Source organism: Ovis canadensis, chromosome 26 (genome assembly GCF_042477335.2).
Source record: "Ovis canadensis isolate MfBH-ARS-UI-01 breed Bighorn chromosome 26, ARS-UI_OviCan_v2, whole genome shotgun sequence".
Classification (NCBI taxonomy): domain Eukaryota; kingdom Metazoa; phylum Chordata; class Mammalia; order Artiodactyla; family Bovidae; genus Ovis; species Ovis canadensis.
In genome coordinates this window covers 52399271-52413483 of record NC_091270.1, presented here as the reverse complement: position 1 = coordinate 52413483, position 14213 = coordinate 52399271, and the positions used below count along the sequence as shown (strand labels likewise).

The window sequence follows — 14213 nt, the reverse complement described above, 5'->3', positions numbered from 1 at the left end:
CTCAGGGAGTTCTAAGGATGACATGAGGCAACAGACACGGTGTCCACCACGGTGCCCGGGCGAGGGTGGTGGGGCGAGAGAGAGGGTGGCCCCGAGCAGGCACAAGGCTGGCTTTTACCACAGTGGTCCTGACCCCTGTGTGAGACTGATTGATCCGACAACTCAGGAGTTCGGGAAGTTTGCTTGGTGCCCAGCTGGGTGGATGGGGAAATGGGAGGCAAGAGAAGGGCAGGGGGGCGTGAGCGAGTATGACCACGGGGTTGGGCGGTGTGCAGACACTGTCCTCTGAGGGGCTGTAGTGAGGGAGTGTGGCGAGGGGCCAGGGAGCCAGGGACGCAGCCTTGATCACCATCACCCTGGGGGCCCTTTACTTCCCTGGGCAGCAAACAGGAAGGCAGCTGCTGAGCTTCTCAGTAACAGAGGAAAGTGAGTGTTGGGAGTTGAACTATGTCCCCAGAAAATGTTGCAGTCCTGACCTCAGCATCTATGGACGGGACTCTGGGAGTGTCACTCAGCCCTGTGTGTGACATAGGACCATCCCACACACAAAAATGGTCTTTGCTGATGAACAAGTATAATGTGAGGTCGTTAGGGTGGGTTCTAATCCAATATGACTGGTGTTTTTATAAACAGGAGAAATTTGGACACCTGGCCCCCAGATCTGTTAGACGAGCAATTTCTGTGGTTCAAGCTGCACTGTCCACAGCCCCTAGGAGACACCACGGTGAGTGATCAGATGAGGAGGGTCAGGCTGGAGGCTGGACTGGCCAGGGGGGTCACAGCTGGGCAAGGAACCCCCATAAGGGGCCTGGAGAAGAGCCCACAGTCGCAGAGAGGAAAATGCCACGACCCGATAAAGACGAGCCGGAGACCCGAGCAGACGCTGCAGGTAAGAGGAATATTCTAAAGGCTGATAAACACTTGGCAGTGTGCTCAGCTTCTCTCGCCATCAGAAATGCAAATTGAAACCACAGCAGGCAAGTGCTTCTCGCTCACCGGAAGGGCGGAACCATCAGTGATGCCAAGTGGGGGCAAGGGTGTGGAGCCACTGGTGGGAACGTCACTGGTGGGAACGTCACTGGTGGGAACAGAACTCGGTGTAATCACTTCAGAAAAGTGCTTGTGCCAAACAAAATGCACGCATGACTGACGATCACGCCATTTCACTCCTAGGTCCTCACCCAGCACAGATGAGTGTCAGTGCTTCTGTCCATGGAAAGGACATACGTGATCGCTGTGTCCATAGCAGCTTTATTTACAGCAGCCTCCAGGCAGAAATAGCTCACGTCCATCAGCATGCGGGGGCCTCTCAGGTGGCTCAGTGGTAAAGGATCTGCCTGCAACACAGGAGACGCGGGTTCAATCCCTGGGTTGAGAAGATCCCCTGGAGGAGGGCATGGCAACCCACTCCAGTATTCTTGCCTGGAAAATCCCATGGACAGAGCCTGGTGGGCTACAGTCCGTGAAGTCGAAAAGAGTCAGACACAGTTGAACAACTGGGGATGAGCACACATCAGTATGAGGATGGGTAAATTGTTGTACATTCACACCATGGAATATGCTACACAGTAATGGCAAGGAAGCGACTCCTGAGCGATGTGGCAACATGGATGGTCTCAGAGAGGCGATGTTGGGTGAAGGAAAGCCGTACAAAAGGGTCTATGTTGTGCAACTCCATCGAGATGAAGTTTAAACCCAGGGCAAGTTACCGAAGGGGATGGAGGTCAGAAGAATGTTGACCTTAGGGGCAGGCACCGTTAGGGAGGAGGTCAGACGTACCCCACTGCCATGCTGGAAATGTTCCCCGCCTTCATCTGGTGGCAGTACACAGGACGCGCTGAATTGCTGTGCAAGGGAGGGACACAGGCTAGGGGCCTTGGTTGCAAGCCATGCCTCCCTTGGAGGAGTTCAAACTTGAATAGATCCCTAGGTGATTTGAATGCGGGTTCAAATTTGAGAACAGGTTTTGAAGAAAGACTCTGCTATCTAGTGGGCAGTGGAGCTGGGTGTGGAAAGGAGAGGAAAGGGGGAGCTCCGTGGGACCCCAGGTTCCCGACTTGAGTGAGCAAGTGAATGGTGGTCGTGTCATCTGGGAAGAGACGCTGGGAGGGGTGGGGCTGGGTGTGTCCTCTGACAATGCTGCCCCCAAGGCTGGACCATACAGTCCATAGAATTCTCCAGGCCGGAATGCTGGAGTGGGTATCCTTTCCCTTCTCCGGGGGATCTTCTCTACCCAGAGATCGAACCCAGGTCTCCTGCATTGCAGGTGGATTCTTTACCAGCTGAGCCACCAGGGAAGCCCGGGAATCACAGCAGGAGGAGAGCTAAACTGAAAGAGGCATGGGCAGAGTTCTTACTCATGAGCCCTGGGAAGATCTGAGTTCAGGAGACAGGAGGGGAAGCAGGCAAGACGGGGGCAAGATGTCCAGGAACTCAGGGAGACACAACCAAGCCAGAGCCAGATGCCCTCGGGAGTTACCTTCAGGATAGAGACGTGGCTGTAGGTTCTGCGATGCGAGGACAGCATGTTCGGGGTGAGGAGTGAGCGGTGGGAGGCAGCGACTGCGCTTTCAGGCAGCTTGGCGGTGGAAGGAAGAGCCAGTGGTCCTGTGGGCATCATGGCTAGTGGAGAGGTCTGCTGAGGCAGGGCTGACAGAAGCCGCATTATTTCAGGAGGAGGGAGGGGAAGAGGCCCAGAGGACAAGCCAAAGGAGGCGTGTGGACCAGGGCAGTGGGCATAGACAGGTCCACGTGCTGAGAGGTGAGGACGGTCAAGCTGGTGGTTTCTTCTGTGACGTGGAAGACGCAGGCACGGGTGGAGAGCGAAGGAGGACCTGGTTGGGGGGAGCACAAGGTGCAGGGGGGAAGGTAGGAGCGGAGCAGACAGGGTCTCCTTGGGCTCTGGGGCCCAGGGCAAGGTGAATGAGCGCATGAATTTGATTCCAGCATTTTCCAAGGATGCAAATGTAATACCTCCTTCTGTTTTTCCGTTTCCTCCGAGTATCTTGGCTTTAGGGCTCCTTTATCTCTTCAAATCCCACTCTGGAAAAGGCAATGATTAAAATGGTAAGTTCCATCATAAGTAAACCTTGGGCAGGAAACGAGGAATCCGGGAGCTCAGTGATCACCTTTGCGATGAGCTCCTGACATTATTTCGGCCGAGAATGGGAGACAAGGGAAAGCCTTCCTCAAATATTGGAAGGGACATCACACAGAAGAAAAGTTTGACGAGTCTCTGTGTTGGCAGTGCAGGGGCTGATAAACCCACTCAGGGAGAGGCTGTGGGCGCAGAAGGAGCAGAGAACGGACCCTCCAGGCTGTCTGCGGAGTGACCTGGCTTGGGAACATGGGATCGAACAGAGGGATCCAGCGCTCACACTGGTTGGGAAATGGAAAGGCAATTCCTTTGGATTCTAAGAGTTTTGGATTTGGAGCTTTTTCTGGCTCACATTTGACTTGCACACCTGCGGAGGTGGCACTGGCGGGGGGGTTGGGACCCACAGAGGGGCAGGACAGCCTCTGTTCTCAGAGGGCTCAGACTTCTCGGTTTCTTCTTTGCTAAAAAGGGATTAAGAAAAACAAACAAACAAACAAACCAAAAAAAGGGATTAAGAGCTCAGGGACAGAGTTGGACAGGCATGGCAACCCACTCCAGTATTCTTGCCTGGAGAATCCCATGGACAGAGGTGCCTGGTAGGCTACAGTCCACGGGGTCACAAAGAGTCAGACACGACTGAGCTACTTCACTTTCTTTCACTTTCCTACCCCTCCTCCATCTAGGATGTCAGCCCCAGAATCGCAGACTCTACAGACTGATTTTTTGTTCCAACCTTAGCTTTCCTAGGTGGTGCTAGTGGTAAAGAACCCAGCTGCCAGTGCAAGAGACATGAGAGAGGCAGGTTCGATCCCTGGGTCAGGAAGATCCCCTGGAGGAGGGCATGGTGACCCACTCCAGCATTCTTGCCTGGAGAATCCCATGGACAGAGAAGCCTGGTGGGCTACAGTCCGCAGGGTCACAGAGAGTCTGACACGACTGAAGCAACTTAGCCCAGCACACACACTAGGTCCCTCGGCTTACCAGCCAGAGACCTGGAACAAGTTACGCACCCTGTGCCTCAGTTTCCTCACCTCTAAAATGGCAATGGTGACGATGGCAGCTCCCACATGGAGCTGTTCTTGGGGTCAAATATGCTCAGAAGAAGGCCTGGCGCACTCAGGGTATTTTAGCTATTTATATTATTTAGCTCAGGAGGCAGCTTTTATCTCTGGAAGCTTTATTAATTATTAATAATGTTTCTTTTAAGAACAAAAGTCGGTCTAGTTGCATAAACTCATAATAACAGAATGGGGTTGGGAATTGGAAATTCTAGGGAAGAAAGCAAAAATATAAAAGTGAATGCCCTGCCTTTCCCTTAACAGCAAAATTAAAAGACTCCACTGAAATCTAGAGTTTACTTGAGTAGTAACTGTCTCTGGGGAGGAGAGAAAAATAGGGGCTTCCAGGGACTATCGCCTATACTGGGGTTTCAACTCGCATCCCACGGCCGCTTTCCCGGATATCAGAGTGGACAGCCCGTGCTGACCGTGGGTGCACACAGGACCCCGGGGTGCAAGAAGAAAAGGCAAGAAGAACCCAAGGAGGGTGACAGTCCTACCCCGCCAGCTGGTCAAGAGTGTGGAAGGTGTCCCCAGCAATGCTGTGTAGAGCCCTGTGGATTCTGCTTCTACAGCTTCAGGGGGATAGGCTGGTCCTTTGGTTGCCTGCCTATGGACAGTACCGATGGGCACACCTCAGGTCATTGCTGTTTCTTCCGCACCTTGGGGCCTGCTGAGTCACCTGCCCAACTAGTCATCTGCTGGTTCCCTTTAGGTCAGCCTGGGAGTTAGGGAGCTTGGGTCTGAATTCTGACTCTGAGTATTACATGTATGACCTCAGGGAATTTAGGTCAACACACTTGGTAAAGAATCTGGCTGCAATGCAGGAGATCCAGATTCGATCCCTGGGTCGGGAAGATCCCCTGGAGAAGGAAATGGCAACCCATGCCAGTATTCCTGCCTGGAGAATCCCATGGACAGAGGAGCCTGGAGGCCTTAGGGTCACAAAAGAGTCAGAGATGACTGTGCCACTAAACCACCACCACCTGGCCTGTTTCCTCCTGTGAGAAGCAGGGATAAGAAGGCTCTTGTCATAGGAAATACATGGTGCACAATGTGTATCAGTGCTTTGGGCACAATTAATAACTGTGATTCCTTTTACTATCACCTATTGACATGGGGCGGAGAAGGCAATGGCACCCCACTTCAGTACTCTTGCCTGGGGAATCCCATGGACGGAGGAGCCTGGTGGGCTGTCGCCTATGGGGTCACACAGAGTCGGACACGACTGACGCGACTTAGCAGCAGCAGCAGCAGCATTGACATGGGGAGTGTCTAGAAGGGCTATCCTCTGAACCCCCTAGATCAGGGGTCCCCAACTTCTGGGATCTAATGCCTGGTGATCTGAGCTGGAGCTGATGTAACCATAAAAGAAATAAAGTGCACAATAAATGTGATACACTTGAATCATCCCAAAACAACCGCTTCCCCCCCCCCCCCGCCGCCAACCACCACCACCACCATACCTGGCCCATGGAAAACTTGTCTTCCACAAAACCAATCCTTGGAGCCACAAAGGTGGTACACAGATGACCAACACTGTCCTCTGACCAGGATGAAGGAACCCCTCCAGAGGCCAAGATAGCTGACGTTGCCCTTTTCTCCCATCTCTTCATCTGCTGACGGGACTCAGCTAGAGCGCCCACGTCCAGGTCACCCTGTTGGAGCAAATACCTTCAGACAGCTCAATCACATCTTCTCCTTCTCATTTTGCAGCCTTCTCAGGACCTAAGATCCAAGGGAACAAACTTATGAGTGACCCCCAGCTGTGGGCCAGATTTCCGTCTTGCCCTCACTGAGGGTTTGGAAATCTAGGGCCATCCAGAGGGTATTTGGGGGAACCAAGGCAGGACTTTTGTACCCACCTCCCGCTGTTCATCAGTGTTTCCCCTTTGCGCCTCAGGGGTTTTTGTGTGTTTTGTTTTTGGTCTTTGAAAGGCTCCTGTAAAGATCTAGATATAGAGAAATCAGGATTCCGGAGCTAAAAACGACCTTAGACACCAATTTGTCCGACTCATTGCCTTAAGAAACGAAGCTCACTGCAGCACTTTCAGTTTACTGAATGGTTTCTCCCTGGCGCTCCTGACCACCCTTTAAGGGAGGTATTATCAATGTCTCTGTCTATATATAGATAAGCAAATTGAGTGATTTAGCGCAATGTGATGGTTAAGAATTTGCACTATGGAACCAGACTGCTCAGGTTCAAATTGTGGCTCCATTGTTGACTAGCTGTGTGACCTTGAGTGAACTGGTATACCCCTCTGTGTCCAGTGCCCCCATCTGAAAAATGACGCTAACATCCAGTGCAGCGGAGGGCTGAGTGAGGGTCAGCTCATTTTATTGTCGCAGAGATCCTGCGGGTCCTGTTCCAGACCACCACGGTAAAGTGAGTATGGCAAAAAGTGAGTCATCCGAATTGTCTGGTTTCCCAGCACAAATAAAATGATGGGTACACTCCACTGTGGTCTGTTAAGTGTGCAAAAGCATGACATCATTAAAACCGTGCCTACCTTAATTAAAAAACACTTTTTGGCTACAAAGTGCTAAGCAGCATCTGACAATGCAGGGAGGCCACAAACTTTCATGCGGTGACCCAAGGACATCTTTAGCAGATGAAACCAAGGAGGGTCTTGGAACGCAGGAACGGAAAAACCAGACCCTTATCCATTTTCCCTTCCATCCCCAATGTTGTAACTATTAATGAATTCAGGTCTTCCTGACCAGTATAACCTGTTTCCCCTCCTTCCCCATATAGGAACAAGGTATTTGCCTTACTCTTCCCCCCGACCCAATATACCTGCCTCATCCAATCAGCAAATGACCCGCAAGACCCCTATCCCGCTCTTTACACCCAGGGTATAAAAATGAATCAAGGACCCCTGTTGAGCGTCGGCTCTCCCTGACCATCGGGAAGCCAGCCCGCTGTGCTGGCAGCCACTCTCCCCTCCCCACTCTCATAAACTTTATTCTTCTTTTCATTCTGCCTCATGTCTGGAAATTCTTTTCCAACCCACACACAGACCACAACATTTCATTTTGCAAAAAATGTTGTATCTGGGAAGTGTAGGAAAGTGAAATGCAATAAAATGCAATAGCCTGTCTTCCTTGAGCCAGACAGAGTAGACTTGTTGATTTCTTCAACACACATTTATTGAGTCACTATGGTGTGCCTGGCCTGCAAGGAGCTGACAGTACAAGGGTGGGCAAAACAGCGTTCCTTCCCTCATGGACCTTAACATCTAGTGGGCAAGATGGGCATCGGTGGAAACAGTCACACTTGTGTGCAGTTGTACCACAGCAGGTCCTATGCAGGAGGCACAGTGGGGAAGGTAAGAGTCGGCAGGGCCTCCAGAAGAGCTTCCTTGAAGAAGTGAAAACCACCTTGATGTCTGAGGATGAGCTGGACTTAGGCAGCCTGGGGATGGTGGGGTGGGGTGGGTGGTCAGGCAGAGCAGTCTGAGCAGAGGGCAGTGAGGTCCAAGTCCCCACGGAGGGACGGCACTGACCCCTTCAAAGGCTGTGGAGGCTGGAGCCCAGGGTACTAGGGCCAGTCTGAGGAAAGACCAGTCGGTGGGAGGAAGCGTCTGATCCTTGAGAGCCTCATCAAAGATTTTCTTCATCCCCAGAGCAAAAGAAGGATGCTGAGCTGAGACGTGACAACCATCAGATCGGTGTTTTCTGAAGGTTCATGTGACTGCAGTGTTCGGGATGGGTTGTGGGTGACCGAGGGGATGCAGGGAAGATGGAAGGAGGACAGGGGTGGGGCGCCGGTGTGTGGAACTGGCATTCGGGGGAGAGGTCTGGGCTGGAGATAAAATATGTGCTTGTTGGCAGGGTAATTACAGCCAGGGGCACAGGGGTGCTGCTCTGGGAAGACAGTCTAGAGTCACCTTGTCCCAGTAACCAAGTCACCTGTAGCTCTTACGTGACTAAAACGTGCCTCCTCTGAATTTAGATGTGCTGAGTATAAAGCACCCACTGAATTTTGAATTTATTTGAATTTTGGCATTTACCATACTAATAAAAAAGCACTTCCCTCATGGCTCAGTCGTAAAAAATCCACCTGCCAATGCAGGAGACATGGGTTTGAACCCTGGGTCAAGAACATCCTCTGGAGAAGGCAACGGCAGCCCACTCCAGTGTTCTTGCCTGGAGAATCCCATGGGCCGAGAAGCCTAGTGGGCTACAGTCCATGGGGTCGTAAGAGTTGGACGCGACTTAGTGGCTAAACAACAACAAGAACAGTATAAAACAATGTGAACTATCTCGCTGATAGTTTTATATCGGTTGCATGTTGAAATGATATTTCGGATGTAGTGAATTGAATAAAATATATTATTAAAATGAATCGTACCAATTTCTTTGAACTTAGAAAGAAATATGGTGCTTGAAAAAATTAATTACTTGTGGGACTGGGATTAGTGGCTCCCATCATGTTTTGCTTGAACAACGCTGATCCAGGGTGAGAAAGGGAGAGGGTCTAGGACCCAGCCCTGGGAAAGAAGGATGTTCAAAGCAAGATTTCATACAGCACCTAAGCTACGGGCAAGCAGCTGGGTGGAGACGGTTGCCAGGGACATGGAGATCGAATGCTCACTTCCAGGCTCTAGTCCGGCTGGTTAGCCTGCCTCAAGCCCTCAGTTTCGGAGGGTGGAAAGAAGCAGATTGTTTGATCAAAACTTTTCACTAATTCTGAAATACCGTCCTCCACCAATTCCTCTTTAGCTCTACGTGGACCAAGAGCTCCCTCCCACTGGCCGGGCTAGAAGGGGCCTGGGAAAGGCCCCAGACTGAGGGACGGTGGCTGGCACTGGGTCATGCAGGGAGCTGGGGGATGAGCCAAAGGCCCCTTCCCCTCCGCAGCATGGGTCTGTGGCCGGTGACCCACACGACCAGGGGTGTGGCTCGCACAGCCGCACACACACGCGCAGCACGGGGTGTGAGATGCCAGGAATGGGGGCGGGGGGGGGGGTCCCCCGGCCGATACCTAGATCCACTCCTCTCAAGAGACAACTAAAGGCAAACTTCATCTCGGACGCGTTTCCTATCTGTAATTGGTAAATATGCAAATGAAAGGCCCACATGGTCTGGCCGGGCAAATCAAGCTCTAGGCGAGCGGCTGGGGGAACCGGAGCTTCCGGGGAGCCTGGACACCATGCCCCTCCGCGGGCGCCCGAGGCGAAAGGCCGGGCGGGGGTCAGGTGGGGTGGGATGCGTCCCGGCCCCCTCGGCCGCCGCCCGGGGGCGCTCCAGGCCCGGGACCGCCGCGGCCCCGACCCCCGCCCGGGCCACGCGGGCCTGGCCTCCGCGCCCGGCGATGCGGTCGCTTCCGCCGCCGCTTCCAGGCGCGCCGGTCGGCTGGGCAGCCTCCCCCGCGCCCCCCGGCTCGTTGCGGCGGGGCCCTCCGGCAGCTCCGGGCGGCGCGGCGGCTTTGTTCCCCGCGACCCGACGGCGCGGGGGCCCGTGCGTCTGGCGGCGGCGGCACTGCAGTGGCGGAGCCCGGCCGGCCCGCGCGCCTGCTGCCGGGCGCTCGCAATGCGCCAGCGCGGGCGCCGCGCGCGCCGAGCCTCGTCGGGCCGGCGGGGCAGCCCGGCTGCCAGCTGCCCCCGCGCCCTCCTGCGTTAACTGCTGGGGTCCGCCCCCTCCCCGCGGCCCGCCGCCCGCCGCTCGCCGCAGTACGAGCTGCCTCCCCGCCCCCGCCCCCCGCGCCGCCGCCGCCGCCGCAGGAGAGGGAGGGGGCCGGAGGGAGGGGAGGAGGGAGGCGGTGGGGCAGAGCCCAGAGCCCGTCCCGGGCGCCCGCCAGGAGCTCCGGCCGCGGCGGGAGGCGCCATCCGGGGGCCGCCGGGCAGCCGCCGCGCTCCTCGCCCTCAGCGCCTCTTGCGGCCGCGTCCCCGCCGACCCGGCCGCAGCCTCCCGCCGCGGGGAGGGCAGCGCCCCCCGCCGCCCCGGATCCCCCCCGCCCCCTCCCCCCACCACACACCGCGGAGGGCAGACTCCGTTTTTCCTCCCCGGGAGGGTGTCGCCACCTGGATCGCCAAGTGCGAAGGGCCCGGGAGGCGGGGACCCACCGGAGCACGGTGACCGGCCATGGCTCAAGCTGCCAAACAGCTGAAGAAAATCAAAGACATCGAGGCGCAGGCCCTCCAGGAGCAGAAGGAGAAGGAGGAATCCAACAGGAAGCGGAGGAACCGCTCCCGTGACCGAAAGAAGAAGGTAAGGGGTGGCAGGTTGGGGGGGCGGGCGGCAAGCCGGGAGGCAGAGGCGCCCGGAGGTGGCCGCTGGGGGAAGGGGCGCGGCGGAGCCCGGAGAGACAGGGGGACGCGGGGCTCCGCGGCCGGTCGAGGCGATGTTGCCGAGTGCAGGGCGCGCGGGGCAGGAGCGGTGGAGGGAGAGGGCTTCGCAGCGGCCGGAGGAGGACGGGGCAAGGGTCTGGAAGGGCAGAGCTGGCGGCCCGGAGGCTGAGGGCGCGCAGGAGCCCGCCCGCCCGCGGAGACCTTTCAGCACCTTGGACAGACGCCGCGGGCCCGGCGCCGCCGGGAGGAACTTTTCGTCCCCCCGTCCCCCGTGGTCGGCGCCGGGTTGGGGGCTGCTCGCCGTCTCTCCCGGGCTTTCCAAGGAAGCCGCTTTGGGAAATGCGGCCCCGGGCTCCGGAGACCGCTCTGCCCGCCGCCTCCCCGGTGACCCACTCTTGGAGGCGCGGAGAGCCTCCTTCCCAGGTCTCAATGGTGGGGCCTCTGCCCTTTCCCCACCCTCCTTGAACCCCGGGAAGCACCTTGACTCACCCTGTGGGGCCCCGGGGCAGAACTGCTTAGTCTGATGGAGGCAGGGGACGGGTGGGCATTTGGCACCGTCTCCAGTTGGGGTCACTCAAGATGAGCAGCGGATGACCAAAAGAACTTCCCTTTGGAAACCGGCCCCAGGTGCTGTCCAGCCTGGCTCAGGGGCCTGGTCAGAGAACAGGTCTCCTTTTTGTGTAGGAGTCGGTTGGTGGTGGGGGCCGGGGCTGGTAGTGACAAGACAGCCCCCACAAAGACCCAGACCCCTTAGGGCAATTGCTGTCTGTTCAGCACTCTGGGTCTGGGGCCTTTCTACCCCCAACTCAAAGCACCTTTTAATAAAAACACCTTTGGTGAGAAATACCTTCCCTTGTGAAGGGAGGGAGTCAGTTGACTGGGCGAGGGCTCCAGTCGGGGTGTTTTGGAGGCCCCCATGGAGGAGGCCAGGCGCCTATGGATGCGGTTCTTTGGGTTGGAGACAGGCTGAACTTCAGCTCCAGCAGAGCCGTTTTAACCTGTGGACGGTGAGGTGGGGCATGGCCTGTGAGCCCATTGCCTGGGAATGTGGCCCTCGGGGTTCCAGGACTGAGACGCTGGTCTTGGTTGAGAAGGAAACATTTTTTCTTTTTTTTCTTGAAATTGGCTCCCTCTGAGAAGGAAGTTTGAAGCCTGTGGTTGAGAGCAGCGTGAGGACAGGCTGCCTGTGGGTCCTACTCCTCCTCGTACGAGCCAGTTAGCAAGACCCACATCCAGCCAGTTCCTCGAGATGAAATCCAGGAGCAAAGACGTTCTCTGATTGCACCCCAAGTGGCCGGTGCGCTAGGCTTTCCTATATCCCTTCCAAAGGCAGTCTTCCTCCCCCACAAGGGATTGCCGTCTCATGTGTAAATTGTAGTTGCACCAAGGCACCACCACTTTAGCAGGACCTAAAAAGAAGCCTTCTCCAAGCTGACGGGGAGCGGGAGTTTGGGTTGGTGCCACTTAGAATGCTCCATCAGGCCCTTCTGCTGCATCTGAAATACTGGAGCCCAGAGCCCATCTTGTGAGTCAGGCCGGGGGGCAGTCTGGTTATATCTGACAGTGCTCACCCACTTTCTTGGCATGAATGTAAACTTCTCCTTAGGAAGGCGTGTTCTCTATTTCCATCCCTGCCTCGTGCTTTAGGAGCCAAGCCCATCCTCTCCCAAACTGCTCACTCAATGTTTTTATCCCACTTTTTGTTCCCCAGCCTCTTCCTTGATGCTCCTGAGACCATATATATGTATATATATATATATATATAGAGAGAGAGCCAGAATCAAAACAAAAGTCTCCCTTTCCTCTCTTCTGAGAATTCTTTCCATTCACTGTAACTCCCTTCAGTATAACTCTGAATCCCAACTGCCTGCAAGACACCCCTAGAAAAGTAGCAAGTCCAATATTCTTTTTGTTTCTTAATCTGGACATTCTTAGTCAACTTAATCTCCATGTCAAGTCTAGCTGATAACATATTCTGCACTCCCCCTCCACCGCCCCACCCCGCCCAACCAGTTGGGTTATTTTGTTTTACTAGCTGGTCACAGCATACTGCGTCAGTAAGCATTTGAAAATCTTCCACACAGATTTTCATTATTTTACGCAGTATCCTGGGTGCTAGGAGGGATACAGTAATAATAAGGAAACCTGAATTCAAAGTGATAGCGATGCTGTAAACTCTTCAAGGGATTTTTGGGCTAGAGGGGCACTAAGGTATGAGATGAGGTGTTGGGGTGCTGTATTTGTGTTTCGTAATGCTAGTGAGTTCTTTTTGCCATCAGCCTGGTCTTGCGAGCCATTTCAGAGTGCCGAGTTAAAATTTATAGCAAAAGGCAACATCGCAAGAAGGTGGCAGGCCCTTGGGGAAAGGTGAGGGGAGGCACAGCAGTGCAGAAAGGCTGGTTGGAGAGGGCTGAGGACGCGCGTGCAGGAGCTGGTTGAGCAGATGGCCGAGGTGGGGGTGGGGGCCCAAGGGAGGGTTCACATAAGGTGAGGTCTTCGTTAGATCCATTTTTCACCAACGAACTCATGGTTTGAGGCGAAGTATGTTAAGACTGAGCAGCTGAGGGCTCTACCCTGGTCACCCCAGACTCGGGGAGGCTGTGGAACCACCCTCATCTCAGCACGAAGAAAGAATTCACACATGCAGATAGTCGTTTGATGCCAGTGAACCGGTAATTCAGGGGAGCTCGGAGCTCAGCAAGGGCATTCAGGATTTACGGAAAGGGAAGGCGTTTGTCCCACGGGTAACCTACTTATCGGGGTCTGACGGAGCAGAACCGCAGCGCTCCCAGTTTGTAGAAATCATCACGGTTGTAACTTCAGTGGTGGTTGCAGCTTTTACAGTTGCTGGTATTGTGTGGGAAGGCGCTGGCTGAGGGGTGCTGTGCAGCGGGCCTGGAGGCTGCTGTTGTGACGTGCTGACTGACACAGATAGAAACCACCTCGACGCAGGGAATTGAGCTCAGACTCTGTAGCTGGAAAAAGGCCTGCATTCTTCTGGGGCTTCATTCAGTTCTCTGCTTGTGCGGCATACGTCCTCATCAGATGCCTGCTGTTGGAACTGCAGCTTTTTGGAAAAAAAAAATAAATAAGATCCAGTATTTATGATGCTGACTTGATAAGTCCCCTGCATCTGAAGATGGGGATGGAAGTAAATAAATTGCAGGGCATGTGTTAAGCAGGCATTTGCATTACGAACAGCAGCTTTCTAGGGCTGAAGAAGCCTTGGGCATAAGGATATGTACGCTTTTTCTGCCTTCTTGGAGCTTGAGGTTGGGAGACGAGGATGAGGAGTTTGGAGATGAAGGTGAGGTGAGGCAGAATTCAAGAAAGGGGTGGGGGAAGTAGGAAGAGGGAGGGAGGCAAACAGAGAAGGGGGCTGGAATCTCAGCCCTACTTTAAGGGGTGACCCTCAGCCTGCAGCACCTGTAAGTGCCCCGGGTGGCATTTACTGAGCTTTCTCCTCGTCTCTTATTCTGTCCATCTCCTTCATCCTCTGATGTTGGTGAAGGAGGGGACCAGGCCCTGTTCACAGCTGTCCATCTGATACCCAGCAGGCATGCCATGAATGTGGGGGTGGGGATGGGTGGGTGAATGGGTGGGGTCTTATGTCTGCCTCTGTTCGCCCAGGTGGTTCTTGGTCATTGCTTGTGTTAGGTGAGCAGTGCGCTCTTGACTGTCTTTAGGGAGCACCTAAAGAAAGCCCGACTTTTCTTTCATTCCTGATCACTTTGCAAACCACCGGAGCCTTGTAGGCAGGCAGTG

General features: G+C 54.8%; 1 long non-coding RNA gene across 1 annotated transcript; it reads right to left on the bottom strand.

Moving 5' to 3' along the window:
- Positions 1-552: 552 nt before the first annotated feature.
- Positions 553-10336, bottom strand: LOC138430740 (uncharacterized). The gene is made up of 4 exons (XR_011253375.1): positions 10224-10336; positions 5622-5883; positions 2480-3042; positions 553-1337 (listed from the first exon to the last, which is right to left on the bottom strand). It is a non-coding gene; the product is annotated as an uncharacterized lncRNA (long non-coding RNA).
- Positions 10337-14213: the final 3877 nt, after the last annotated feature.